At 39.5% G+C, this 26,913-nt stretch overlaps 1 non-coding gene across 1 annotated transcript; it reads left to right on the top strand.

Annotated features, from left to right (window-relative positions):
* The first annotated feature begins 19,263 nt into the window (after positions 1–19,263).
* On the top strand, positions 19,264–19,367 carry LOC122099216. The gene has a single exon (XR_006145876.1). It is a non-coding gene; the product is annotated as a U6 spliceosomal RNA (small nuclear RNA).
* The last annotated feature ends 7,546 nt before the right edge of the window (positions 19,368–26,913 follow it).

Below are 26,913 nucleotides of genomic sequence, written 5' to 3'. Positions count from 1 at the left end.
ATGGCCACAAAAAAGTTCAAAAAGAGAAGGCCAAGTTTATGTATCAGTGTCCTACCTACTTATGTGTGTACGTATATTACCTCTCATAGTGCAAACATTGCTTTTATTTACTGGTGTATTTTTCAGATATGCTAGTTGTGCACACTGCATCATTCTCTTCATTTCAGGCCCATTGCTTTTCTCTTCCAGGATTCTAGGCCTGTGTCTTTATATGATGCACACTGAAGCTCTCATCAGCCTTTATTTACATTTTATTATGAGGGCAATGCAGGAACAATCACAAATCAGGCAGGGGAAGAGAAGATCAGGTTTCTTAGACGTAACTGGTATTCAGAAAATTAAATTTGAATACATAAAATGGTAGCATACTTATGTAAAAACTACCAATAAGAAAAAAATGAAGGGGCTGGGAATATGGATTAATGAGAGAGTGCTTGCCTAGCATGCAAGAAGTCCTGGGTTTGATTCCTCAGGCACCCATACACAGACAAAGCCAGAATATGTGCTGTGGCTCAAGTAGCAGAATGCTAGAGACAGTGCCCAGGCCTTGAGTTCAACCCAACAACTGACAAAGAGATAGCTACCTGGGTAGGAAGGTAGGTAGATAGATAGAAAGAGAGAGAGAGAGAGAGAGAGAAAGAAACAAAGAAAGAAAGAAAGAAAGAAAGAAAGAAAGAAAGAAAGAAAGAAAGAAAGAAAGAAAGAAAGAAAGAAAGAAAGAAAGAAAGAAAGAAAGAAAGAAAGAAAGAAAGAAAGAAAGAAAGAAAGAAAGAAAGAGAAAGAAAGGAAAGAAGGAAGGAAGGAAGGAAGGAAGGAAGGAAGGAAGGAAGGAAGGAAGGAAGGAAGGAAGGAAGGAAGGAAGGAAGGAAGGGAGAAAGTTGATAGATGAATCTGTTTTTGACGTCAGAAGGGAAGAAGGGAACTCTTCCCAGTCATGAGGCTTTCTGCAGTGTGCCAGGACACCAGCATCGCCTTCACACAAATGCAGAGCAGGATGACTGTCTCTGTCCCACTTCTCAGGCATTCAAGAGCCCCAGAGTCAAGAGAGCAGAGCCAGGTTCTAACTCAAATGCTTGGAGACAGAAGAGAAATGGCCCTGTCCCTCCTTGGGGATTTGCATTAAAAATGTGGAGAATGAAGTAAGGAGAATTGACTGGCAGAGATAGAAGGGCCTTCAAACCTGAGAAATGGAGAGTCAAAAACCCACTCCCTAAGACCAGATAGCAGGGTTTTGCTACTCTGTTCTTACACACTCCCCCACTAAACTGGCTCTGTATTGGTAACCTAAAGATAGCCTGAGGCTCCCTTCACCTGAGGGAGGAAGGTTAGTCATCATTTGAAGAAACTGAGAAAAGCCTGACCCTGGTGTAACTAACAAATGTTTCAGGTTTCCCCCATTGCTGGCTGTGCTTGGAATGAATGAAATGCTTTTGCAGCTCACTGCCCTGTTGAGTGTGTACATTCTGCCTCCTAATGCTGCAGGCCTAGTTCTCTGCACCTAGCCTGGCTTTTGAAACTGTTTTCTGTCCTTCAAAAACAGTATTACACTGGAGTTCTTCCTGCTAACAGAGCTAGGGCTTGGATCCTGAGAACTTCATTTGAACCCAGGATGGGTCAATAATATTTCTTTCCTTCTTCTGTAGCTCAAGAACACCAAGAACATTTAGAGTGCAAGTAACTTCTAATCACTAAAGAAAACACAGGAATTTCTTGAGCATCTGAATTTTCAGAACAGTAAGTCAGAATGTCCTAGACTTCCCTGCCTTGGCTGGTTTCACCCTGTGATAGAGACCTCAGCCTCCTGAGTTAGGGTGATGAGCTATTGGCTCATTGCTAGGGTCAGAACTGTAATGGCATTCACAATAAAAGTCAACTGCTTATCACAAAGGGCTTAGGGAGCATATTAAGCTTTTCAACAATGGGCCTTTCAGAACCCTGTAGTACACAAGTTTATAATAATAGAATCTGAAAGGCAAGGCTTACGGATGTGCTACACTTGAACTTTGAGGTCTGACTCCAATTCTGGTTTACATCAGCATTCATTTTCCAAAAAATATTCTCATAAATAGCAAATAGGAAAATTACTTTGATTATCCCTCACTCTTTTCCAGTTGTGTGTCTCAAACTGAAGCCTGGGCGCTGTCCCTTAACCCCTCAACTCAAGGCAAACACTCTACCACTTGACCCACAGTGCCACATGGAGTTTTTTGATGGTTCATTGGAGGTAAGAGTCCAACAGGCTTTCCTTCCCTAGGCTGTCTTCAAACTGCGATCTTCAGATCTAAGCCTTCTGAGAAAGTAGGTTTCCATAGCCACTGGAATCTGGTGTATTGTTTTTGCCAGACCTGAGGCGTGAAATTAGGGCCTGGGTACTATCTTTGAGCTTCTTTTTATCAAGGATAGCACTCTACCACTTGAGCCACACCACAGCTTCTGGCTTTTTCTGAGTATGTGGCACTGAGGATTCAAACCATGGCATTCATGGATGCTGAGCAAGCTCTCTACCACTAAGCCACATTCCCTGTCCTAACCTTACGATTTTATCCCTCAACTTGCCTATCCACAAGAATAGGTGTCTGAGTATAAATCATATAAAAAATCCCTATAGGCAGTTGTCCAAAGATAAATAAGACAAAGCTCATACTGGGGACAGAATCTAACCATGTGATGACTTGACAAATGCCTCCATTTAATTATGTATCATGTTTCAACATTTAATAAAGTATTAATGAAAATGAGTCAATGTACTGAATTATTGTGTATAATTTTATAATATATGGACACAACATAATAAATATTATGTGTATAATAATACTAACTACAATAAACAATAAAATGAATAAAATAAAAATTAAATACAAAATCATTAATAATAATCATAATATGAAATAAACATACATATGTAGCTATATATCTTATATTACACATATATACAAATATTTTCTCTATTGCAGGGCCTTAAGTCATGCCCTGGGATCTCTAGCTTGAAAATCTTTTCCTCAAAGACAGGCAGCTTAGCCTTCACCCAAGGTCCAAAAGAGTTACTTGGACAGTGAGCTCAAATCCCAGCAATGGCAGAAATGCTGGCCCCAGTTCCAAGACTGTGACTTAACATTTGTAATAGAAACAGTTATGTTTATTCAGTTCCATACTGAACACTGAAAAAAATCAGTGTATAATTTTGTACAGCTATTCAGACATCCATCCCTCACCACTAAAGTGCTTCTTGAGGAGTACATAATTTTTGTACATTTTTTACTGTAAAAATGTTGTACAGAGGGGTCACAGTTACATGAGCAAAGTAATGAGTACATTTCCTATTGAACATTGTTGCCTCCTCGTTTGTTTTTCCCCTATCATCCCTACCCTCCCATCTTCATAACTAACTTCCCTGCTGAGGGCAGTGACTTAATTATTTATTTTTGGCATGGTATGGGAGTTGAACTCAAGTATTGGCAACTCTGCACCTTCTGTCACATTGCTATGGATTCATCAAGACTCTGAGTTCAAGTCCCAGGCTAGAAAAGAAAACTGGCACAAATTCCAAACCAAGGAGCTTTATTATTTCAATTTATTTAGTTAATTAATGAATTAATTAGTTCATTAATTTTGCCAACCACGGGGCTTGAACTCAGGTCATGGCAACTCTGACTCAGCTACACTCTCCCTAGGCTGGGGTGCAGCCTCGGGACCCAAAGCTGATCCTGGGACCCTAGGCCCAGTGGGCTTGCAGGAAGAAAAAAAAGCAGAACAGCACAAAAAGTGGGGAGGTGTAGAGGGCTCAGGGTTTTACAATTTTTTCTGTGCATGGTGACCATCCTGGTTCTGAATGACATGGTTTCAAAGTGGACCTGGCCTGCCATTGCAGATGGCTGGCAGGTTATCAGGGAACCCATAAGCCAACATATCAACATAGGCCCTGGGTTCAAATCCTAATCCTTACACTTACCAATGGCAGGAGATCACAAAAGACTCGTTCCTATGCATAAGAATACAGATTGAAAGAGTAGTACATGCATTTGTCTAGTCTAAAATTGGATGCAATAATCCTAGCATGCTGATTAACCTTAATTAATAGCTTATTAAGCATGAAAAGAATAATATTGTTTCAATGGAGATATATAAATACCTAAGAGTTGGTAGGAACGTAGTAGATGTCATCCAGTCATAGATAAACAGGTCTGGAACTCTTTAACAATATATATTTATTTGTATACCACCCTCTGCCTATCCATGTATTGCTGTTTTGGCCAAACTTGGGGCTTGATCTCAGTGCCTGGGAACCACATGAGAGCTTCATTGGCTAGAGGCTTCTGTGCCCACACTCACCCAATCTTGAATTGGGCCTGCTAGGACCTGAGTTCAGATCCCAAAACTGCCAAAAATTTAATCTTTGAGTAAGAAGCCGAGTGTGACACATGTTTTCCTTTTCTGGGAGAGTCTAGGATGTCAGGCATGATGGAGAACACATTTACAAATCTAGATGTTATGTGATTTGATGTAAACAATGTAATAAATGGTATAGGTATCACCAAAGTCAATAAAATAAATCGTAAATAAATGAATAAAAAAAGAAATAACATGAATAACCACACTAAATGTGATATGGACTGAACATCTGTATGGAAGTGTAAATCCTACCACACCAAACAAGGTATCTACTGAACATCTGTATAGAGGTATAAATCCTATCTTTAAAATATATATAAGGAGTATGTTTTCCATGCCTGAGGCTTTAATTCAGTCCGCCCCAATGAGAAAGCAATGGCGGGAAATCCTGAGATAATGGTTTCTGGAACAGGAAAAGTCATGGAATGTCACTGATCTCATCGAATGAGTAGTTCATGCATGAAGTGACTAGGAAATGATAGGCAAGACTCATGGGGCATCGCTTATTTGTAAAGCAGTGTTGATTAAGCATGACAATAATCATCACAGTCATGAAATGAAGGCATCTGGAAAGATCCAAGAATCAGTAGACACATGGTAGATTGGATTCCATCACAGGTTATCATCTCTCCTACTCTATACAAATGTCTACTTATTTGCATACTACTTTCAACTTATGAATGGATGACTGCTGTGTGCCCTTCCCCCACACCCCCACCTGTGAGTCCAACTCAGGTTCTGGGAACGGCCTTACTCCTTAGTGGCTCACAGTCTGGTGTGCTCACATGGACCCATTCGTCAATGGGGTCTGCTGGTCCCCGAGTAAAGATCCCAGCAGTGCCAAAATATTCATCCTGATGTCAGAAGCCAATTGTTGCACCTGTGTTCCTTTCCTGTACAAGTCCTGGGTCTCAGCTAGGATGAAGAATGCATGGGCCACACTGTGGCCATGGGAATAGGTTGTTATCCTGTGAGGCCAGTTATACCTGTCATCATATACTGAAGAAAATACACAACACATCCATGAATAGCATACAAAATAAAATGACTACACTAAATGCACAATGCAGTCCACACACGGATTTGAATATACATCCCATGTTTAAATGATCCATTCAGGACAATTGTGGCCTCCCTGGTGCTTGATCTCTGTTCCTGGGAACCGACCAGCTCCTTAGTGGCTCACAATCTGGTGTGATCATGTGGACCCATTGGGCATTTGGGCCTTCTAGGCCCAAAGTTCAAATCCCAGCACTGCCAAAATTCACCCTGATGTGAGAAGCCAGTCATTGCTCCAGTTTTCCTGTGCTGTGCAAATCCTGCGTCTTAGCTAGGTTGGAGAATGCATAGGCAACTCTCTACTCATGTGAATAGGTTGTCATCCAGGTCACCACAGTTATATCTGTCATCCTATACTCAAGAAAATACACAATACATCAATGAATAAGACAAAAAATAAAGAGAATGACTACACAGAATGCAAGATGCTGCCCATCCATGTATGGAAATATAGATCCTGTGTTTAAATGATGAATTTATGACTATATTGGCCCCCACCAGGGCTTCATTTCAGGTCCTAGGAACTGCCTACCTCCTTAGTGCCTGACAGGCTGGTGTGTTCACCATGACCCATTCACCAATTGGGCCTGCTAGGCCTTGAGTTCAAATCCCAGCACTGCCGAAAGATTCATCTTGATTTGAGAAGCCAATCGATCCACCTGTTTTCCTCTCCTGTGAAAGTCCTGGGTCTCAGCGAGGATGGAGTATTCTATATAGACAACTTTATAGACATTCGAATAGGTTGTTATCCATGTCAGCATAGTTATATCTATCACCATACTCAATAAAATACACAATACATCCATGAATAAGACACAAAATAGAAAGAATAACTACACTGAATGCAAGATGCATACCACACTTGTAGGTAAAGGGAGATCCTATGTTTAAAAAATTCGTATTGTTATTGTCCACTGCTGGGGCTTCAAATCAGGCCCTGATCCAGACCTGACATTCTAGTCTTCAAGGATGGTGAGATTTCCCTTACCCCAAAGTGCAACAATGCTACCCAGACCTCAGTTCAAATCCCCGCACTGACAAAAGATTCATTCTCTTGTCAGAAGCCAGTCGTTGAACATGTTTTCCTTTCCTGTGTAAGTCCTAGTCTTCCACTAGGATGTAGAATGCATAGGCAACCCTATAACTATAGGAACAGGTTGTCATCCATGGCAGCACAGTTATACCTGTCACCATACTCAGTAAAATACACAACAACTCCATGAATTAGACACAAATTAAGGAGAAGTGCACTGAATGCAAGATGCTGTCCACACATGTGTGTAAATATAGATCCTATGCTTGAATTATGAATTTATGACTATCTGGACCTCCCTGGAACTCGATGTCAGGTCCTGGGAATTGCCTATCTCCTTCGTTGCTCACAGGCTGGTGTCCTCACCTTGACCCTTTCCTCAATTGGGCCTGATAGGCTCTGAGTTCAAATACCAACACTGCCAAAAGATGAATCCTGATGTGAGAAGCCCATCGATTCACCTTTTTTCCTGTCCTGTGAAAATCCTGGGTCTCAGCTTGGATGGAGAATGCATAGGAAACCCTATAGCCAGGGCAATAGGTTGTTATATCTGTTACCTTACTCAGTAAAATACACAATACTTACATAAGACAGAAAACAGGACAAAAAGTACTCCAAAGGCAAGATGCTGTCCATACATATATGTAAATATAGATCCTATGTTTAAATTATTAATTTATGACTATTGTAGCGCATCCTGGGGATAAATGTCAGATCCTGGGAATGGCCTAACTCCGTTGTTGCTCACAGGCTGTTGTGATCACCTTGAACTATTCACCAATTGGTCCTGCTAAGCCCTAAGTTCACATTCCAGCACTCCCAACAATTGGATCATGCAGTAAGAAGCCAAGTGTTAAACTTTTTTCCTTTTCTCTGAGAGTCCTGGTGTCAGGCATGATGGAGAACATGTCTACAAATTTAGATTACATGTAATACAATGTCATCAATGTAATAAAGGGAATGGGTGTCATCATAGTAAAATCAATGGTAAATAAATGAATAAAACAAAAAGTACAAGGAACAACCACACCAAACGTGTATGGACTGAGCATCCATTGGTAAGTACAAATCCTGTACTTACAATGTATATAAATAGCATGTTTTCCAAGGCTGGGGCTTGAATTTTGGCTTAGAGTACAGGCCTGACTTTCTTATGTTCAAGTACGGTGAGCTTCCCCTTCTTCCACAGTGCTGCAGATTTACCCAGAGTTCAAATTCAAAGCCTGGCAGAATAAAGGGGGTGAATTGCAAGCCAGGGAGCTAATCTCTTTCAATTATTTTTTGCTCAGCAGGGAGCTTGAACTCAGGTTGTGGTAACTCTGCCTCAGCTTCGATCACCCTATGTTGAGGTGCAGCCACTGGACCCACAGTAGATCCTGAGATCCTAGACCCCCAGGCCTTGTGTGGCAAAAATGTACAGAAAAAAATGCAGTGAGATGGCCTTTTTATGTTTTCTTCCTTTGCACGGTGACCCTCCTGGGTCTGAATGACACTGTTGCAAAGGGCACTTCACCTTGCATTGCTGAAGGTTGTCAGACTATTGAAGAAGTCATAGGTCCACATGGCAATGTAGGCCTTGATTTCGAATCCCAGTCCTGACACCAATCAATGGCAGAAGATACTAAGAGACTCGTTCCCATCCATGGGAATAACAAGGTAATATTTTCAATGTCACAGTTGAATGAGTTGATGGTGTATGATGCTCCTATAAAATTAGACAGCATCATTTCAGGAGACTGATTTTATTTAATATTTATGAAGCATTAAAAGAATACTGTTACAGAATGCAATAATTTCAGGATATTGATTGATTTACTTAATAGTTTGTTAAGAATGCAAACAATAACATTAATTACATGGAGGTATTATAAATACCTAAGAATTGGTAGAAGTGTAGCCTATATAACTGAATAATGTATAGACATCTCTGACACTCTATAACGATATATATTTATTTGTGTACTACCATCTGCACATCAAACTGTTCTTATTTTGTCAACCGCTGGGGCTCGATCTCAGGTACTCGGAACTGCCTGTTAGCTCAATTTGCCCCAGGATGGCAGGCTGACACTCACCCATTCATGAATTGGGCCTTGTAGGCTGTGAGTTCAGATGCCAGCACTCCCCCCAAAAAAATCGTGTAGTAAGAAGCTGATGGTGACACATGTTTTCCATTTCTGTGAAAGTTCTGGGTGTCAGGAAGGATGTGCAATACATATGCAAACCTAAATCCTATGTAATCAATGTAACCACTGTTCTATGTGTCATAATAGTCAATAAAATGAGTAGTAAATACATGAATAAAACAAAAAATAAAATAAATAACTACACTGAATGCAATATGGAATCAACATATGTATATAAATATAAATCATATATTTAAAATTTGCACAAATAGGATGTTTTCTACTGGTGGGCATCGATTTCAGGCCTAAGGAACAGACTTGAATTTCTTGAATTCAAGGAGGCAAGCTTCCCTTTCCCACTCAGTGCAACAGCAGTGTTACCTAGGCCATGAGTTCAAATCCCAGTACTGGCAGAAAAAAATTGGCATCTCCATGCTATGTGATGCCCAATTCATAGGTATTTCATTTGTCCTCCATTTAATGAATGTGATTGTTTAAATGCTTCATAAAGTATTAATTAATACTGACCAGTGTCTTGTAATGTAATTGTGTATAATTTTATCCTCAAATCATTCAAGTACTGCCCATTTAATCATGACATACATCACATTTCTTTGGTAATCACATGAATAGGAATGAGTTCCATAGGATCTCCTGCCATTTGTTGGTGGCAGGACCAGGATTCCAACTGTGGGCTCCAGCTCCTACCACTTCAACCTGAGGACAGGGAACTCACAGGTCTGTCCAGGAACATCAGCAAAACCAATGATTAGCCAGGCATCAGTGGCTCTCAGCAGTCTTCCTTAAAACTTACAAGGCTGTGAAAGGAGGATCATGGTCAAAGTCATCCTAGGCAGGAAAGTCCTGTCTAACTTGTGCCAACAAAGCCAGAAGTAAAGCACTGTGGTTCCAGTGGTAGAGAGCTAGCCTTGATCAAAAGCAATTCACAGATTGTGCCCAGATCCTGAGTTCAAGGTCTGGGAACAAACAGACATACACAACAATATGTGCAGTCATCAGGCTAAAGCAGGTCACCCACTTGTCCCCAACTGGATTGGACAGAGTTCTCTGGGAGAGGGGCTGCCATCATTTTGACTCTGCCCATTCTGCCTGCATCACAGGATTCCAGCCACACCCCCATTGTTTCATGGTTCTTTCTGACCAATGGGATACAAGAATTGTGGCCACGCCCACATTCCATGTTGCCAAGTAGCACCTTGATTCCCTCCGTTTGTTAACATCACTACCAGCAGTTGAGGAAGGTAGAGGTGGCTGAGTGGTGAGCAAGAGACTTGAGGTCTAGGAGGAGAGGCCTTCCTCAGGCCCACCATGTGCCTGACTGAGCCCTGGCCCTCTCCCCCCCTTCACAAGGAGCAGCATTTCAAACCTGGTGCTGAGGGCTCAGACCCATGGTTTCCTCAGGCAATGGTACAATGGTGTGCCACGAACCAGCTTGGGGCCCTGACCTGATCCTGGCTCCCCTGTCCTCTGCTCAGGGCTTGAGTGTCTGTCATGCCTCTGCCATTGCTGCTTGCCCTACATGGAGCAGCTGCCTATAGCTTCTGCCAGCAACACATGTGAGTGGCTGCCACACAGCCCCGCACCCTGCAACCCCATATCCCCTCCCCTCCAACCTGGACCCTGCCTCCCCTGTGCCCCACAGTCTGGCCCAGGCCATGGCACAAATGTGCCCCAGGGGTGGGGGTGGGTGTTGACCCGAGGATCCCACCTCCATCCCCAGCGGCTAGTGTCCCAGGAAACGGGGAGATGCCGGATGGAGTGAGGAGTGGGCGCCACAGATCCCCTGGCCTGGAGCAGTGGGAGCCACACAGCCACACATCGGCACCCTTCCTCTCCCTGGTGGGAACCCGGTGGCCTTAGTCAGAGGTGTGGAGCAGCATGTCTACACCTGCCTTCTGGGGTCTTTTCCTTTTTTTCTGGGGATGGGAGGTGTTGGATGCAGAAGATAGAAACCCTTGCTGTGTGAGCCCTTGTCTTCTGTGTTCAGCCAACCTTTCACCTGAAGACAGACAGAGAGAGACAGAGAGAGACAGACAGAGAGACAGATCATCTTTTTCTTTGTACAACCTGACTGTGCTCAGGTGAGTGATCAGTTGGCAAATTGCAGGTGCTGCATGGTTGAGTCATCTGTCACCGGTCTGGATGTGTGTGTGTGTGTGTGTGTAGAAGTGGGTTGTAACAAGGAGGCTGAATGCTTTGGTAACTTCTACCTGCTACCTGCTATCTATGTATGGGCTTCACAGCTGAGGTCTGGGAGCCTGGAAGGGGACACAGCACTGTAAAATTACAAGAACAAGGCATCTATGTGCAATGGAGCTGTGTAGTCCCTTGGGCCTGGATGGTGGCAGTGGGAGCTTGGGAGGACCTGGGAGTGCAGCCTGCAGGGGATGGCTTCCCAAGGGGACAGAGAGTATGACCAACACTTAGTAAGGCTATGAGTTCTGCCAGTATGGAGCACAACAGCATAGGTCAGACTCTGGGTCTTCTCATCATGACACCTGATGGGTGAGGCCAACCCTATTTTAAATCTTGAGCTGTGATCTTCAGATCTCAGCCTCCTGAGTACCTAGGATTATAGGCATGAGCCTCTGGCACTGGAACTCTGGTTCTTTTTGCTATATTAGGGTTTGACCTCAAGGCCTTAGGCTTGCCAGTCAGATCTTCTACCATGCAAGTCAAGCTTTTTTGTCTTGGGCATTTCTGAGATGGAGAATTAATATATGCTCAGCCTGGGCTGGATCATGGTTCTCCTATCTGTGACAGGCATGAGCCACCAGGCCCGGTCTTCTGTAGTTTGGATGGTAGACATGTAGCACCATGCTCAGTCATTGGTTTAGATGGATTGTCCCAAACTCAGTCCACGGCAGCCGATTCTTGACCAGAAGTGAAGCTCTGGGTTGGGCCTCAACCATTGTACTTTAATCTACTCATGGGACAGTTGTAAGGAAACAAAGGATGAATACAGAGGGATCTCTGCAGCAGGGACAGGCACAGAGGGAGGGTCCATCTGATACTGTTCTTGGCAATTTTGTGAGCATATGAAAGGAAGATACCCGGAAAGATCTCAGATGGTGTGTGCAATTAATGGTGCAACAGGTATGGGATTATTCCCTATCTCCATGAGTAACGGGATTCTTCACTTTGTTCAGTTTTGAAGCTGGGGAAACTGAGGCACAGAGAAGCCGGGTGATCTACTAATGACGCCCAGCTGACAGGAAGCTCAGCCTGAATTCTCTGCCATGCTCCCTAGGACAATGGGTGCTATTCAGTCCACTTCTTGTGGTGGGAAGTCCACTTCTTTTCAGTCATGGGGCTTCAACTTTGGGCCTGGGGCAGCTCCCCGAGCTACGCAGCTAAAAGCTAGCACTCTACCACTTTAGTAACAGCACCACTTCCAGTTTTCTGGTGGTTCCTTGGAGATAAGAATCTCACAGTTGTTCATGCCTGGGCTGGCTATAAACCATTATCTTCATATCTCAGCCTCCATTGTACTTAGGATTATAGGCCTGAACCACCGTCACCTGGCTTAAGTGTAATGCTGACCATCTTTCTTTGTCTTTCTCTCTCAGGAACTGATTCAATGGGTGCTAGAGGAGGTGGGCCAGCATCCCCATGTGGTTGGAACCAAGATGGCCCTATCATTCTGGAGGTAGGCTTTAGGTCAGAAGCTGTCTCGCTCAGTCTGTTGTACCAGCTCCATGAGGTAAGTCCTTCTGTACCCTGGCTACACTGTGACAGTTATCCATTGTCCATCTAGCCTTACTGGACTGAGTACTGTGTTCAATGCTCTTTTCTAGAAAAAAATTTCTGGCTAAAATTATGACACATACTTACAGAATGAAAATGTAATGCCATCTTAAGAAAGTCATTTAGGGTTCTGAGAATGTGGCTTCATAATATGGTGATTGCCTAGCATGCATGAAAACCTGGGTTCAATTCCTCAGCACCCAAAATTGAAAAGGAAACACTGGAAGTGGTCCTGTGCCTCAAGTGGTGGAGGGTTAGCCTTGAGGAAAAAAAAAAAAGCTGAGGAATAATTCCCAAGTGCTGAGTTTCAGCCCCAGGACTGCCAAAACAACAACAGCAACAACAACAACAATGAACATTTAGTTAGTAAATGCAAAATACAGAACCCATACCTGGAATATATAATTGCTCTTTCCATATTGATACCTGACAATAGTCCCTAATTCATGTACTTTACCTATGTTAGGATACTGTGTTGAAAAAATGTTTTGTTCATTAGGTCACAGCAATTAATGCCAGGAATGTGCTTAGATGTCAGGTGAAGATTAATTCTGGAAATTCAAAGATTCCAAGCTTTTGAGTAGGGTCACTGCTAATCACATTGAGAAGGGTAGTCTAAGTGAGATTTGGAAACTGTTTTGGCCAGTCATCGCACCAATAAAGCAGAGGCTAATTTTCAGTTGTGACAAAAGTGAAAGAATAACTGCAGATGGAATGAAAAAATGATAGTAACTAAGGTATAGCAAAAACCGTTCTAGGGAACCATTTTTGGTTATTGAAGAACGAGTTATCAACTAAGCATATGCCTCATTGCCTTTAGCATTCAAAATTTCCTATGCTAGTTCTTAATCTCTGTGTGATAAATGTATCTCCTTCTATGCTGTTCTTTTATACCTGATCTCCTTTGCTTTCTAAAAATCTGTCTTTCTATATTTCTTTATGAACATTTCCTGATACTAAATACAACTGCAAAGATGAAAGAGGATGTTAATTTAAGAGTCCAATAGCTCATGAGTCATTAATGTAACAAAATGGGAAAAGGGGGCATATTTATTGCTACCTCAATTATTCTGAAAAGCTGTCACAACATTTGGTTCAGATTTCTTTCATTCTTTGTCTACATAGTGACATAAAATGCATATAAATGCAAATATGAGCCGGGTGCTGGTGGCTCATGCCTGTAATCCTAGCTACTCAGGAGGTTGAGACCAGAGGATTGTGTTTCAAAGCCAGCCTGGTCAGGAAAGTCCATGAAATACTTATCTTCAATTAAGTCCAGAAACCCGGAAGTGGTGCTGTAGCTAAAGTGGTAGAGTGCTCAATTTGTGCTGAAGAGCTGAGAGACCATGCCCAGGATCAATGTTCAATCCCCACAACCAACAAAAAAGTGCAAATATGACTTTAAGTTTCCCCCAAAGGAATGATGAAGTCAATAGTAATCGTCCCAAATGATTTAGTGGTGCACCTACTTTTGCTGAGTTATTTGTTATGGCTTTTTGTTAAACATATTCTTTTCTTTAAAAATTGTCAATTTTAGCTTTATAATAAACTTCATCTAATATTTTTTGGTTCAAAAGAGAAGTACATACAATCGATGTCACTTAGTTTTCTTACTGTGTTAGTTCAAAGCCAACCCAGGCAAGAGAGTCTGTCAAACTCTTATCTGTAATTAAACACCAAAAAAGACAGAAGTGGACTTTTGGCTCAAGTAGTGGAGTACTAGCGTTGGGCCAGGTGGGAAAGAAAGACAACTCTTCAGGGACAGGGGCAAGTCTCTAAGTTCAAGCCCCAGGACCAGCACAAACTAAACAAACAAGCAAACAAAACAAACCCTGGGTATTTCTTTGGGACTCTCCTTAAAATAATGGTTGTCTGAGAAGAGGCTGCTTTTGCTGATCATACTCATTGGATCCTGCTATTTTGGAACCTTATTGCTATGGAAAACTCAGGACCAGACTAAAGGAATTGATAACTGATTCCTGCAACAAGAGAATCATCTCAGGAGTGAAACATCCATCCATAAGACACTTAAAATGTCCATATCTTTGCTTCTTTGCTGTAGAACACTTTTAAAACAAAGTTACTTCCTTTTGTTCTATGCTGACCTTCAAATGGCATATTGTTTCCTTTTGTAATAGTCTCAGACAGAAGTTTACAGAGGAGGTTTATATTAGTAAAGGACACACTCAAAAAAGTCAGGGACAGAGTTTCCTTCCAGCCTAGGATTCTTTTCTTATACAGCAAAAAAGAAAGCAATAGTTAACTTCAACTTTGTCATTTCCCTATGTTCAATTCCTTTCCTGGGATCAGTTTCCACATCCATTAACAGTTACTTCCAGTAACAATTTATGGTGCTGCTCCAGAAAAAAATGAATGTTTTCAGGCTTCATTGAAATAGCACAAGGACACTTTTGGACATGAGGTAACACGTGTTTCAGAGACAACTTAGTAAAGAGAAATGAAATTTAAATTGCGTATAAATACATTATCCATGAGAACATTTTGTTCTTATGTGCTTCTGTAAATTAAGGTGAATTTTAAATGGGAAGAAGGTTCTCAGATCTTTTATTGTGAGCCTATGTGCTGTGTATTAATTTCCCAAGTGTACATGAGTTAACAGTAAGAGAAACAATAGCAATTATAGGAGAAAAAGAAGTTCTTTGTTTATGTATAAGTGTTCAATACAATATAGAAGATGCTACAAATAAGAAAACATTGAAACAATAAAGCCAAGTCCAGTATGTAGATTTATGGGAATGAAATAGAGAAAGCATTACTCCTAAGTGGAACATGAAGCATGAGGCCACTCCCTTTCTAAATCACACTTGCTAATCATGTAAATGTGCAAAAAGGAGAATGGAAGAATGATTCTGTTTCCAATGCAAGTCAGATATGGGAGAATAGACTTAACTGGAAAAAAACAGTCCATCTTGAGAGAACAGGAATTATAATAGGAATGAACCTGGTGGCTAAGATCACACATCTTTTTCATTCCTTTTCTTATATTCTTTTGTTGTTGTTGTTCTTCTTCTTCTTGTTGTTGTTGTTATTGTTCATGGCGCCTGAAATATGGGACAGGGCGCTGTCCCTCTGAAACACAGCACAAGGCTAGTGCTCTTCCACTTGAGCCACAGTGCCACTTCCAGTTTTCTGGTAATTATTGGAGAAAAGAGTCTCCAGGACTTTCCTACCCATGCTGGCTTTAAACCCCAATCCTCAGATCTCACAACAACTTGGTTTATGATCACATTTCTAACAGTGAACACTCAGGATATGTAATGTATATGTTCATCTACCTTTATATGAATTCTTGAGTCAAAAATCTGGGCTACAGGTTAGACTTCACACTCACAAAAGTGTTTGAAGTTTGAAAGTTGATACTCCTGGAAAAATAAAACCTAAGAATGTAAAGGAGTCTGGGAAGTTCAATTTACATCCAGCTTGGACAGTATAGGTTTTGAGACACTACATATAATTAACCAACCAAAAGCCAGAATACCAGTCACGAGCAAGATTGCTGAATAAAAGCTTTAGGTTTTTGCATACATACATACAAACATACATATACACACAGAGGCACTTATAGGTGTACACAAAAATACACAATTGAAACAACTCTCAGAATATGTAGAAAAGTTAGAAAACAATAGAAAATAGGTCCTGTGTACGACTAGAATCAAGTGATAATTTTTAATATTAGAAATCCCTCAAGTGAACTTTCCCCCAAAGTTGAGAATATTACATAGGTAGGGACCAGAGATGTAAGAGAGTCAAGTAATCATTATTAATGGGATAGGATCCTTGGTGGAATGAATCAGGGAACCTTGCAGGTGCATCTGAAAATGCTCATATCCTGTGTGAAATGTAAAAACATCTTTGAAAATAGCACATAAACAGTCTGAGCAATCAGTCTAGTGGATAAGATCATAGGAGAAGTTCAAAATTGCTAGTCTGTTCTAGATTAAATAAACAAACTAAGGCAGAACAATGTGATACAAGCCTGGAATTCTAGCACTCAGACAGGAGATTAGATAGTGGAATTACATAACGATACCTTCCCTGGATCAGGTAGAATAATTTTCTCTCAGTAAAACAAACCAAACAACAAGAAAGAATACACAGTTCAGAGTTTGGGCTAATTTTGTCATTATGTTTTGAGAAGTCAAGTTTCAGATTGAATGCAACTCATATATATCCTCACTTGTGTTTTAAATGCTCTCATCATTACAGAACATTCCTAGATGCAAAATAGCTCATGATTCCCATCCAAAAATTTGCAAAAGTAAATAAGCATCATTCTGTTGGATTCCAAATAAATGTTGAAGGATTACAAAAGCTTAAGTCTGGAGAAATAGCAAAGTTCGTCTAATGTAGGACTTTGTAGACCTTGTAAATTAGAATTTAGGTTTAAAATATATTTTTTGGTTTTATTTGTAATTTCATATTCCATAGGATACTACAAAATTCTTTTTAAGGAGAGGGATTAATTGAAAAATTCACAAATGATTCTGGCATTCTATTTGCCTAGATATTCTTTCAAGAGTGTTATAATTAGAACATAGTTACTAGATAATTCCCACAGGTCTTGTACACCATGTTAATGTGAATAATCTAGACAGAGTTGCCAACAAATGGATGACATTAATTTATATATTTAGAAAAAACAATTTTTAAGGGTTTGGTTTAATATGGTATGAATTGAGTAATTGTGTGACATCTTCTTTCTTCTACGTATATGTAACACAAGAAGCCATTTCCTTATTTACGTGCCTCTGTATACATGGAGAAAAATGCTAGGTTTGGGGTTTGTTTTCAATTTAGTTTTTGTTTTATTGGTTCGTCCTAGAGCTTGAACTCTTGGCCTCCACAGAGTCTCTGAGCCTGTTTATGTTCAAGGCTTGTTCCCTACCACTTCAACCTCAGTGCCATTTGAGTCTGGCTTTTGTGGAGAAGTTTTTTGGAGATAAGATTCTAAGAAACCTTCCTGTCTGGGTGGGCTTTGAACCATAATTTTCCTATCTTAGCATCCTGAATATCTATGATAGCTAAAAAAGTATAAATATAAATAATATTTGCACATGTTGTGATCCCAAGAATACCAGTGGTGGAAAAATAATGCAGCTCAGTTTATTGTGGTGTTCTTTTCAGAACAAGGAGGGCGTCACATTAGCAGAGGTGTAGTATTTTGTCAAAATAGAGATAAAGTATTCATGATGTGAATTAAGTAATTTTAAAGTGCCCCTTACAAGTTGGAAACTGTTAGGCTATGATGACTTTATGGCATAAATCTTGGGATTAATGGTCATAGAAATAATAGCTTTCTCGGATAAACAATTGCTAAGTTCCCTTGCATTTCACAATTGCTTACTGCTAATTCCTGCATCTCAAGGAATTGGGGCCCTGAAATATAGGAAATGACAAATTGAGATGGGTCTTCAATTACTTTGTGTTGACATGTTGCATGGGCCTTGGTAAGAAGTCTTGCCCTTGTTATCTGATGATGCAGGTGACTGGGACCTACCATCCTATGACCCATGGGTCCTGCAGAAGAATAATATGCTTTAGGCATCTTAGCAAAATTTGGGCATAATCAGTAGGAATGCTTCAGAAATATGGAGAAAAAGTTTGGGACTAGCGAGTTAAAACAATAAACAGAGCAGCAGAGTAAAATTCATTATAGATTAGAGGAAAACAATTTTTTACCATGTGAATTCAGAAGACCAAGAACAGTTAGAATGTATCACAAGTTTATACTAAAGACATTGCATTGATACTTTTTTTATATTCTAATATATATTTTAAACCTAATTATTTATATTCCAATCCTATTTATTGGAATAAATATCAATTTATTTGTCAAATTATCAACTAATTCTAGTAAGTTTCATTGTGTGAAATATAAAATCAGCACATATAAATATAAAATATTTAACTATATTTAATATAATTAAAAGACACACGTTTTGCATTGTTCTGTTGTAGTTACTGTATCAAAGGCAACTCTGTTTACAAGTATTATTCCATTATCTCTGACTCAGTGTTTGATAGAGTTAGACCTAAAGCTTTACCATTTGTAGATTTACAGCATGTAGGCAAGAGGAAACACTGTGATTAAAACATTATCAATTTAATGCCTAATAATGAGGAGAAACATATGGACTTCTCCTGCAACTATGAAAATATTTGGTGATAAAAAGGCAGTAGTGTAAGTTCCTGCCTGGTTGGATGGTAGACAATCCAGGACATTAAGTAATCATGCATATGAACAATTTTTTCACCTTCTTGGCTTTAGTTACTGTTGAAATGGAAGGTATAATAAAAATTATATTTTGATAAAATACCTTCTAGTCTGAACAGTTCTGTTTGAACTGTTCATCTCTCTAGCATCCCTAGTAACCAAGATTAGTTTTGTTCAAGTAAGACAATTTACGTTTTCAGGGTAAGATATTCTGGTTGGTCTGTTCCCACATGGAAGAAGGGTAAAGGCTCAGGTAGACATTTGTGCCAGTAACACCTCATTTGGGAAAATGTCAGCTGAAAAAGTTTAGAAGTAGCTCTTAAGCAATGCTTACTTTGAATTCATTAGGTCCACAAAGCTAATTCAGTTAGATAAATAAGTACTTGAAAAAGCCATCAACTTTAGACCTATCTATAAATAATTGAGAGTACAATCAAATTCCAAATAAAAAGACTTGATAGTCATTGGCAAAAAAAATTTGCAAATGTGAGCAATCAACTGATCAATATAATTTTTCCAATATTCACAGAATTTTAGGGAAATAAGATCAATAGCATTGTTAGGAACAAGAAGGTTTCCTTGTTACAAGTAGGCACCCATAGATATAAGCCTGTATAAAGATTGCATCATTAACAACTTAAATTTAGAGGATACTACATCCATCAGCAGCACGTATACTCAAATTACAATACAGAGATTAACATGGCACTTGCAAAAGGATAATATGAAAATTTGAGAAGTATTCCATATTTTTCATTCTTCAGATGCATGAAATGAAAAACAGTTATTAAAAGGTTGATTACAAAATTACAAGTGTAACAATACACGTAATTCATATAATTAAATTTAGTTTGACATCAGTGTATTAAATCTTCAGCTCAGAAAGGCGTTTACATAGCATAAAATTTACAAAACTTCAAATTAGACAACATTGTCACTTTATTCCAAAGGAAAAAAAGACCTAGAAAAAATAAGGAATCAAACTGTTTCTATATGGAATGCAATCGGAAAGGACACATTAATTAACCTATATATTATAAAGTAATGTAGAATTCAAAGTATATCTAGGAGAAAATAAAATAAATTATGAACATTATGCAAACATAGAATATAGAATATTTTAAAATATACTTTTTCAGACAAGCACCAGAAATATTTTACTTTCTGTACTACTCATTTCAACAGGTAACTTAAAATTATTTCTGATTAAAAAATCACAAACTCTAAAGAAATCATTATACAAGTATACAAAAACTATTGAATACATTTTGACATCCAATGCAGGCAATTCATTTGGAAAAATTCCGCGGAATCCATGAATTTTTACAGTAAAATATTGGTGTTGCCGGGCACTGGTGGCTCATGCCTATAATTGTAGCTACACAGGAGGCTGAGATCTGAGAATCATTGTTCAAAGCCAGCCTGGAAAGGGAAGTCTGTGGTACTCTTATCTCCAACAAACCACTAGAAAACTGGAAGTGGAGCTGTGGCTCAAGTGGTAGAGTGCTCACCTTGAGCTGAAGAGCAGAGAGATAGCTCCCAGGCCCAGAGTTCAAGCCCCATGACAGACCAAAAAAAAAAAAAAAAAAGATATTGCTCTTATTTGTTTTGTGAAAATATTTTGTAGGGACACAAAAGATGGACTTGCATTTTTGAAATTTAAGAAACTTAACCTGACTATTAGGTCTTAGTTGAACAATTTGTACAGCCCTCCACAACTTCATAGAGGGAATGACACATACTTATCCTTTTGGCAATATCAAATGCAGTTTCTTCTATGTTTTTCTTCAGGCCTGGTTTTATATAATGGTTCAACAGAAGGAGATCCAGCATATCTTTGCTATCTCAATTCTCAGCAGCAAGATACAAGGGGGTCAAAAGGCCTTTAGTTTGGGCATTGGTATCTGTATCACGATGATGTAAGAAAGAAGCCACTCTGGTATTATTCCACATATATGCACTGTGCAGGGGTGTCCAGTCATCTACAATTATTGTATGTGCCGCTTGAGACACCAACTCACTGACAATGTCTAAGTGTCTACTGTAGGCTTCTCAATGAAGAGGGGTATACTCATCGTCATCCCTACTATTCACATGAGTGGCCATTTGGAAAGAAGTCTCCGCACTGTAGTAAGCCGAATATTTTTGGCAGCCCAATGAAGAAATTTGCTTGGATCTTTCTCCATTTTTTTTCTTTAATTGATACCATTCCTTACTTTTTCATCTTGTTCCTCATATTCCTAAGAATTGCCTAACCAGAGACTTTGAGAGCCAGTGGGAATGAGGTATCCATGTATTTCCCTATTAGTTCACATTGGTTGAACTGGTCAGAAATATCCGGTGAATTTTCTGCATCTGTTTATTCACCATGATTTATTTTCTCTTTTTCCAATTTTACTATTCGAAATTATTCTAACCGGAGAGTAAGGAATTGTTAGAGAACAGAGGAAAGATGTTCCTCCGTATTCAAATGTACACACTGAAAATGAGGACCAGTGATGTCTTCATGTGCAGCTTATTCTAGGAATGAGAAAATAGGAAATAATGCCTTCTATATAAATGATTTGTTAAATGGCAGAGCAAAAAGTGAAATGATGCAACCAAAAAGATAAAAGCAAAGTAAATTAGGATAATTATGGAGCAATCATATTATTTATGAGAACCAAGAAAGGGAAAAAGAGAGAGACAGATGTGCAATGACCTATCTAGCCACAAAATCCATGCCTCTTATCAATTTATAGAGCAAAGAAAATTTTATTTTTTAAAAAAGATGGAAATAGAATTTATGTATTTACTTGAAATTAGTAAATACATTTTTAGTAGCCTACATAAAGAGACATAACTTTGACCAAATTACAGACAATAAACTAAATCCTTGATAATTCTAGTAACAGATCTGACTGAAATCAGTTGAATCACACTTTTCCTGTACAATGAAGGAATAGGAAGGTAGTCAAGCAGCCGAGAAGGCAGGGAGATTGTATCTGTGACAAAACATTGTGGGAATTGGTATTGAGGATTTCTTACTGGTGATCCACTTGCAATGGAAGCATGATTCTGAACTATTGATTTAATCATTATATTCTACAAGAAGATAAATGAGAATTGATAGTTAAGGACTACTAATACATTTTGACCTTCTCACTAAGCACGTTCAATCATTAAAATCACATGAAGACAATAGATAGGCCTCCTTTTTAGATGAAAGCAAGTGTCTTTATAAAAAAACAAGGAATGTATGTAGTCATGCAAAGGACTTCTATTTTACCAATGCCTCATACATTTTTCTAATGTTGGGTACCAATAAATAATGGATCTATCAGAAAGCTCTTAAAGCTCATATGTTCAATAGTGAGTTCTCTTACACTATATCATGGTATTGTTTGGGTATAGTCTGAAGAATAAATTTACATTACTAACTTGAATTTCTGACATGACAATATCATCACTGTACATCTTGCTTCTATACTCTCATTTTTAAATTACTATCTAAGTATGTGCATTAGATAACTATTGAGGAAAAAATAGGAGCCACACTGATGGCTTATGTCTTTAATAGTAGTTAATCAGAAAGATGAAATCTGAGGATTGTGGTTTGAAAGCAGAGCAAGAAAAAAAAGTCCATTAGAATCTGATTTGAAAGTAACCAGCAAAAGCTAAAAATGGAGCTGTGGTTCAAGCAGTAAAATGCTAGCCTTGAGAAAACTGAAACAAAAAATAAATTCTGGGACAAAGCCAGGTCCTGGGTTCAAGCCCTAGTATTAACACCAAACAAATAAATTAATTAATAAGGTAATTAATTAATTAAAAATAAATTAAGTGGTCACTTGTGGAGAAGCAGGTAAAATGTAACATGCGTGGTGATGGTTTATGTATTATTTTGTAATAAGGCATATTATCATTTGTCCTAATCACTAAAATTTTATTTGAAATTTTTTGTACAATAAATCCGGAATTTAGCATGCATGTATATGTGTGTGTACATGTGCGAACATGTGTGTATGTGTATATGTGTGCATGTGGTGTTGCAATGTTGCTTGCCAATGTGGACAGGGTGAAGCTGAAAAGAGCTAACTGTGTTGCAATGTTTTTATATATCAGTGTTCTCTCATGTCTTTTCAGTGGAACCACCCTTCTGTATATATTATTTGTCTAATAATAACATCATCATAATCAAAGCATTTATAACATTAAGTTAGATAAAGAGAACGCTTTCAGCTCTTATTGTATGTTGGGTAAGAAGATACAGACAGAGAGTTCCGGGAAGATGGCGGAGGAGAAGCTGGAATCTGAACAAGCTCTCGCATAGAAAGCAGTTTTAGAGTTCCAGTGAACAGTCCTAAGCCAGAGAATCACACCAAGTGTGCCATCACAGGACAGAGAGTTAGACAAGAGAGGGGAAGCCAAGACAAGGAGACACATCTGACCGCCTGCCAGCAGCCGCGGCGGCGGCGGCAGGGTCGCAGCGGCTACCGCAGCCGCGGCCATACCTGAGCGCTCACACAGAGAGTCCGGGACGAAGGAGCCAGACGCAGGGGGCGAGAGGATTCTACTCAACACCAGCAAGAACCGACAAGGAGCGGACAACTTCATCCTGCACTTTGCAGACCAGAGACGACCCAGGATCCAAGACTCGGCGTGAGTAGCCCCACTTCCTCACTCCTTCTCAGGGAGCAGAGGAGGGAAGGCCACCCCTCCCCCCCCAGCACCGGTGATCTCCATCTTGGATACCGACAAAGCTCAGAGGAGCTGCTAGCTCCAACTCAGGCCTTGGAATAAAACGAGTCATTTAACAGGTCACAAGAACTTAACGGCGAAGTGACCTGCCAGACTCAGCTCCATCCAGGGAAAAGTCACCCAGCTCAAGCACCAGCCATTGGAGTGGCTTTCCTCACTGGGTAACCAGAGCCAGAGGCTGCCCCTCCCTCTAGCAGCCTCCACAATCAATTGAAAAACAGAAACCCTGAGAATGGCTCCAGGGTGGGCTCTGTGAATTTTTCACAAAATAGCCCCAGGGAAAAGCTACTGTTTGTTGAAAGGCCTCGACTCTACCAGAACCTAGCCTCATCACCCCTCTTTTGTGATTCTCAAAGCAGATCACCCTCCCATTAAACTAACCTGGGAGGGGGATCTCAAAATCTTGGGTAAAGCAGAGCATTTTTCTGCCTGTTCGAACAAACTGACTTAAGAAACCAATCAAGCCACAGGACCTCAAGCTGACCAGAGACTCCAACAAGAGGCTGGTAACAGACAAAAGGGAGATACAGGATTCTTCCCACCCCTCCCAAAAAAAAAAAAATCAAAAAAAAAAATCAAAGAACTTTTTTTTTCTTCTTTTCTTTTCTCTTTTTTCTTTTTTTTTTTTGGTACCTTATATATATAAATTTTTTTTTCCTTTTCTAAAACTTTTATTAATCTTTAATTTTTGCCTTTTTTGAAAAAATAATTGTTTTCCAGTAACTTTTTTTTCCTCTTATAATTTTTATTTTAGGAATACGCGAATGTACGTTTTCCTTTCTTTTCTTGTCTTCTCTCTTTTTATTTCTTTCTTAATTATCTTTTTGTTTTTTGTCTAGCTCTACTGAACTTCTGATCTTTTTTTTTCTCCCTTTCTTATCCTTTTCACCTTTTCCTTTCTTTTGTTCTTCTGTATGTGCCTTAACTCTTGTCCTGCACATCCTGATAAACCCATAGTTAACTAGTAGACCCTATCCCCCATTGTGTACACACTTAATCCACAAATTTATTACTCAATCCAAAACCTCTGAGACTTAAATTCCTTAATAGCAGTACTACCTCTTTATACCTATATAATATTTTAAGCATTTTTTAAGTTTTTCACATCTCCTCTATCTCCCTCCTGTTTTCTCATTATATTCACATTCCTCTCTAAATAGATGGTCTTTCAATCTCCATAACTATATTAATTTTTACGTTTCTAATTTTTTTTCTGGTCTCTTTTCATTTCCCTTTACCTTTCTTCTTTTTCTCTCCCTCTCTACTTGCATCCTACCCAACCTATTTCCTGCAGTGAGATTAGGACATAGTTAACTCTCCCTGTGCCTCCCCACACCAATCTATTCCTAATTTTTACCCACATCTCTCCCTAACCCTAAAAATTTCTGGTTTCCCAAATTCTTCTCTGCGGTTCGAAGCCCATTAACATATAGTTGTTTGATGTTGAATAGATGTATCTGTTGAACTAGATTGTATCTGTAGACTATTGACTGTATAAATGCAAACGTTGGTTGATGGTTGCCTTAAGATAGTGTTCTAGCACAAAACTGGTGCTATTTTCATCTCAAATGGGCAGAGTAAGCCGAAAAAACACAAGAAAAATGGCAAATCCAGGTATCTCAATTCCCAATCTTGATAATCAGGGGTCAGATCAGATAATGAACAATCCAGAGGAGAGTTCCCAAATAGCTCTACAAACACTGGTGGCAAATATGATAAATGAGAAGTTTGACAACTTACAAAGGACTCTGTATGAGCGTGATAGGGAGAGAGAGGAGGCATCCCAAAAGTTTATGCAGGAATATCATAAGCGTGAGGAAGCTACTCAAAAAATGATACAGGATTTGCGTGAACAACTTGAGAATACTCAAAGAGAAAGGGAGGAATGGCGTGAGCAGGCTGAGAACACTCAAAGAGAACTGCAGGAATCCCAGGAACGGGAGGAAAGAGAACTGCAGGAATCCCACAAACGGGAGGAAGCTAATCAAAGAGTAATTCAGGAATTGAGAGACCAGGTAGAGAACACACAAAGATCAGTAAAGGCATTCATGGAATCCATTAACAAAGAGCTGAAGGAAGTCAGGGAGACCACAAAGGGAATGCTGAATGGAACCCAACAGAAGGAATGGGAGTCCAAAGAAATCATAACCAATCAACTAAGTGATTTGAGAACAAACACTGAACACCAAATTAAGGAAGTAAAGAAATTCATACAAGACCTAAAACAGAGCTTCAACAAAGAACTTGAAGCCATCAAAGCTGACCAATTAGAAGGAAAAGAGATAAAAAACAAAGTAGAGAGTCTTGACAGCAGGTTAGACCATGCAGAAGATCGAATCTCAGGGATTGAAGACAGCCTAGATATTATAGAGAAAGAACATACAACCATCCAAGACAAGTCCAAGAAGTATGATAGATCTATTCAACACCTAGAAGACACCATCAGAAGGCCTAATCTAAGGATAATGGGTGTAGAGGAGCACCTAGAAACAGAAGTTAATGGTCTAGGAAATTTGTTTAACAGGATCCTAGCAGAGAACTTCCCAAACATACAAAAAGATAGGCCTATTCAGATACAAGAAGCTTTTAGAACCCCAAATAGACCAGACCAGAATAGGACATCCCACCGTCACATTATAATCTACACAGGATCAACTCAGACCAAGGAAAAGATCCTTAAAGCTGTCAAGGAGAAAAGGTTAATCACCTATAAAGGGAAACCAATTAGAATCACCTCAGATTTCTCAGCAGAGACAATCAAAGCAAGAAGAGCCTGGAATGATGTATGCCATGCCCTAAAAACAAACAACTATCAACCAAGAATACTGTACCCAGCTAAACTCTCCTTCATAACTGAAGGCCAAATAAAAACCTTCCATAGCAAAGAAAAATTGAAACAATACATCTCCACCAAACCAGCCCTACAAAAGATTCTTAAAGATGTCCTACACATAGAAAACCAACAAGACCGCAACAAAGGCCAAGAAACTGCACCCAAACTGAGAATCCAAGAACCATAGGAAGAACCTAGTTTTCGCAGCCCCCAAGAAGGTGGATAACATGGCAGGAACTCCCAAACACCTCTCAGTCCTATCTCTTAATGTTAACGGACTGAACTCTCCAATTAAGCGACATAGACTGTCTAGTTGGATTAAAAAACAAGACCCTTCTATCTGCTGCCTGCAGGAGTCACATCTTGCCCGTAAAAACAAACACATTTTCAATGTTAAAGGCTGGAACAAAATCTACCAAGCAAACGGCCCCCATAAACAGGCGGGAGTTGCAATCTTAATATCAGATAAAATAGACTTCAAATTAAAATTCGTGAGAAGAGATAAAGAAGGTCGCTACATACTAATTAAAGGATCTCTCCTTCAGGAGGATATTACAATTCTAAATATCTATTCGCCAAACAATGGAGCACCCAAATTTATCAAAGAAACACTACTTTCCCTCAAATCCCATATAGATCCAAAGACATTAATTGTTGGGGATTTTAACACACCATCTCCCCACTAGATAGATCAACTCGGCAAAAACTCAACAGAGAAACCGCAGATCTA

Source organism: Dipodomys spectabilis, unplaced genomic scaffold (genome assembly GCF_019054845.1).
Source record: "Dipodomys spectabilis isolate Male_0828 unplaced genomic scaffold, ASM1905484v1 ptg000505l, whole genome shotgun sequence".
Lineage (NCBI taxonomy): Eukaryota > Metazoa > Chordata > Mammalia > Rodentia > Heteromyidae > Dipodomys > Dipodomys spectabilis.
Note: the sequence above shows the minus strand (reverse complement) of the source record. Positions and strands in the feature narration are given on the sequence as shown.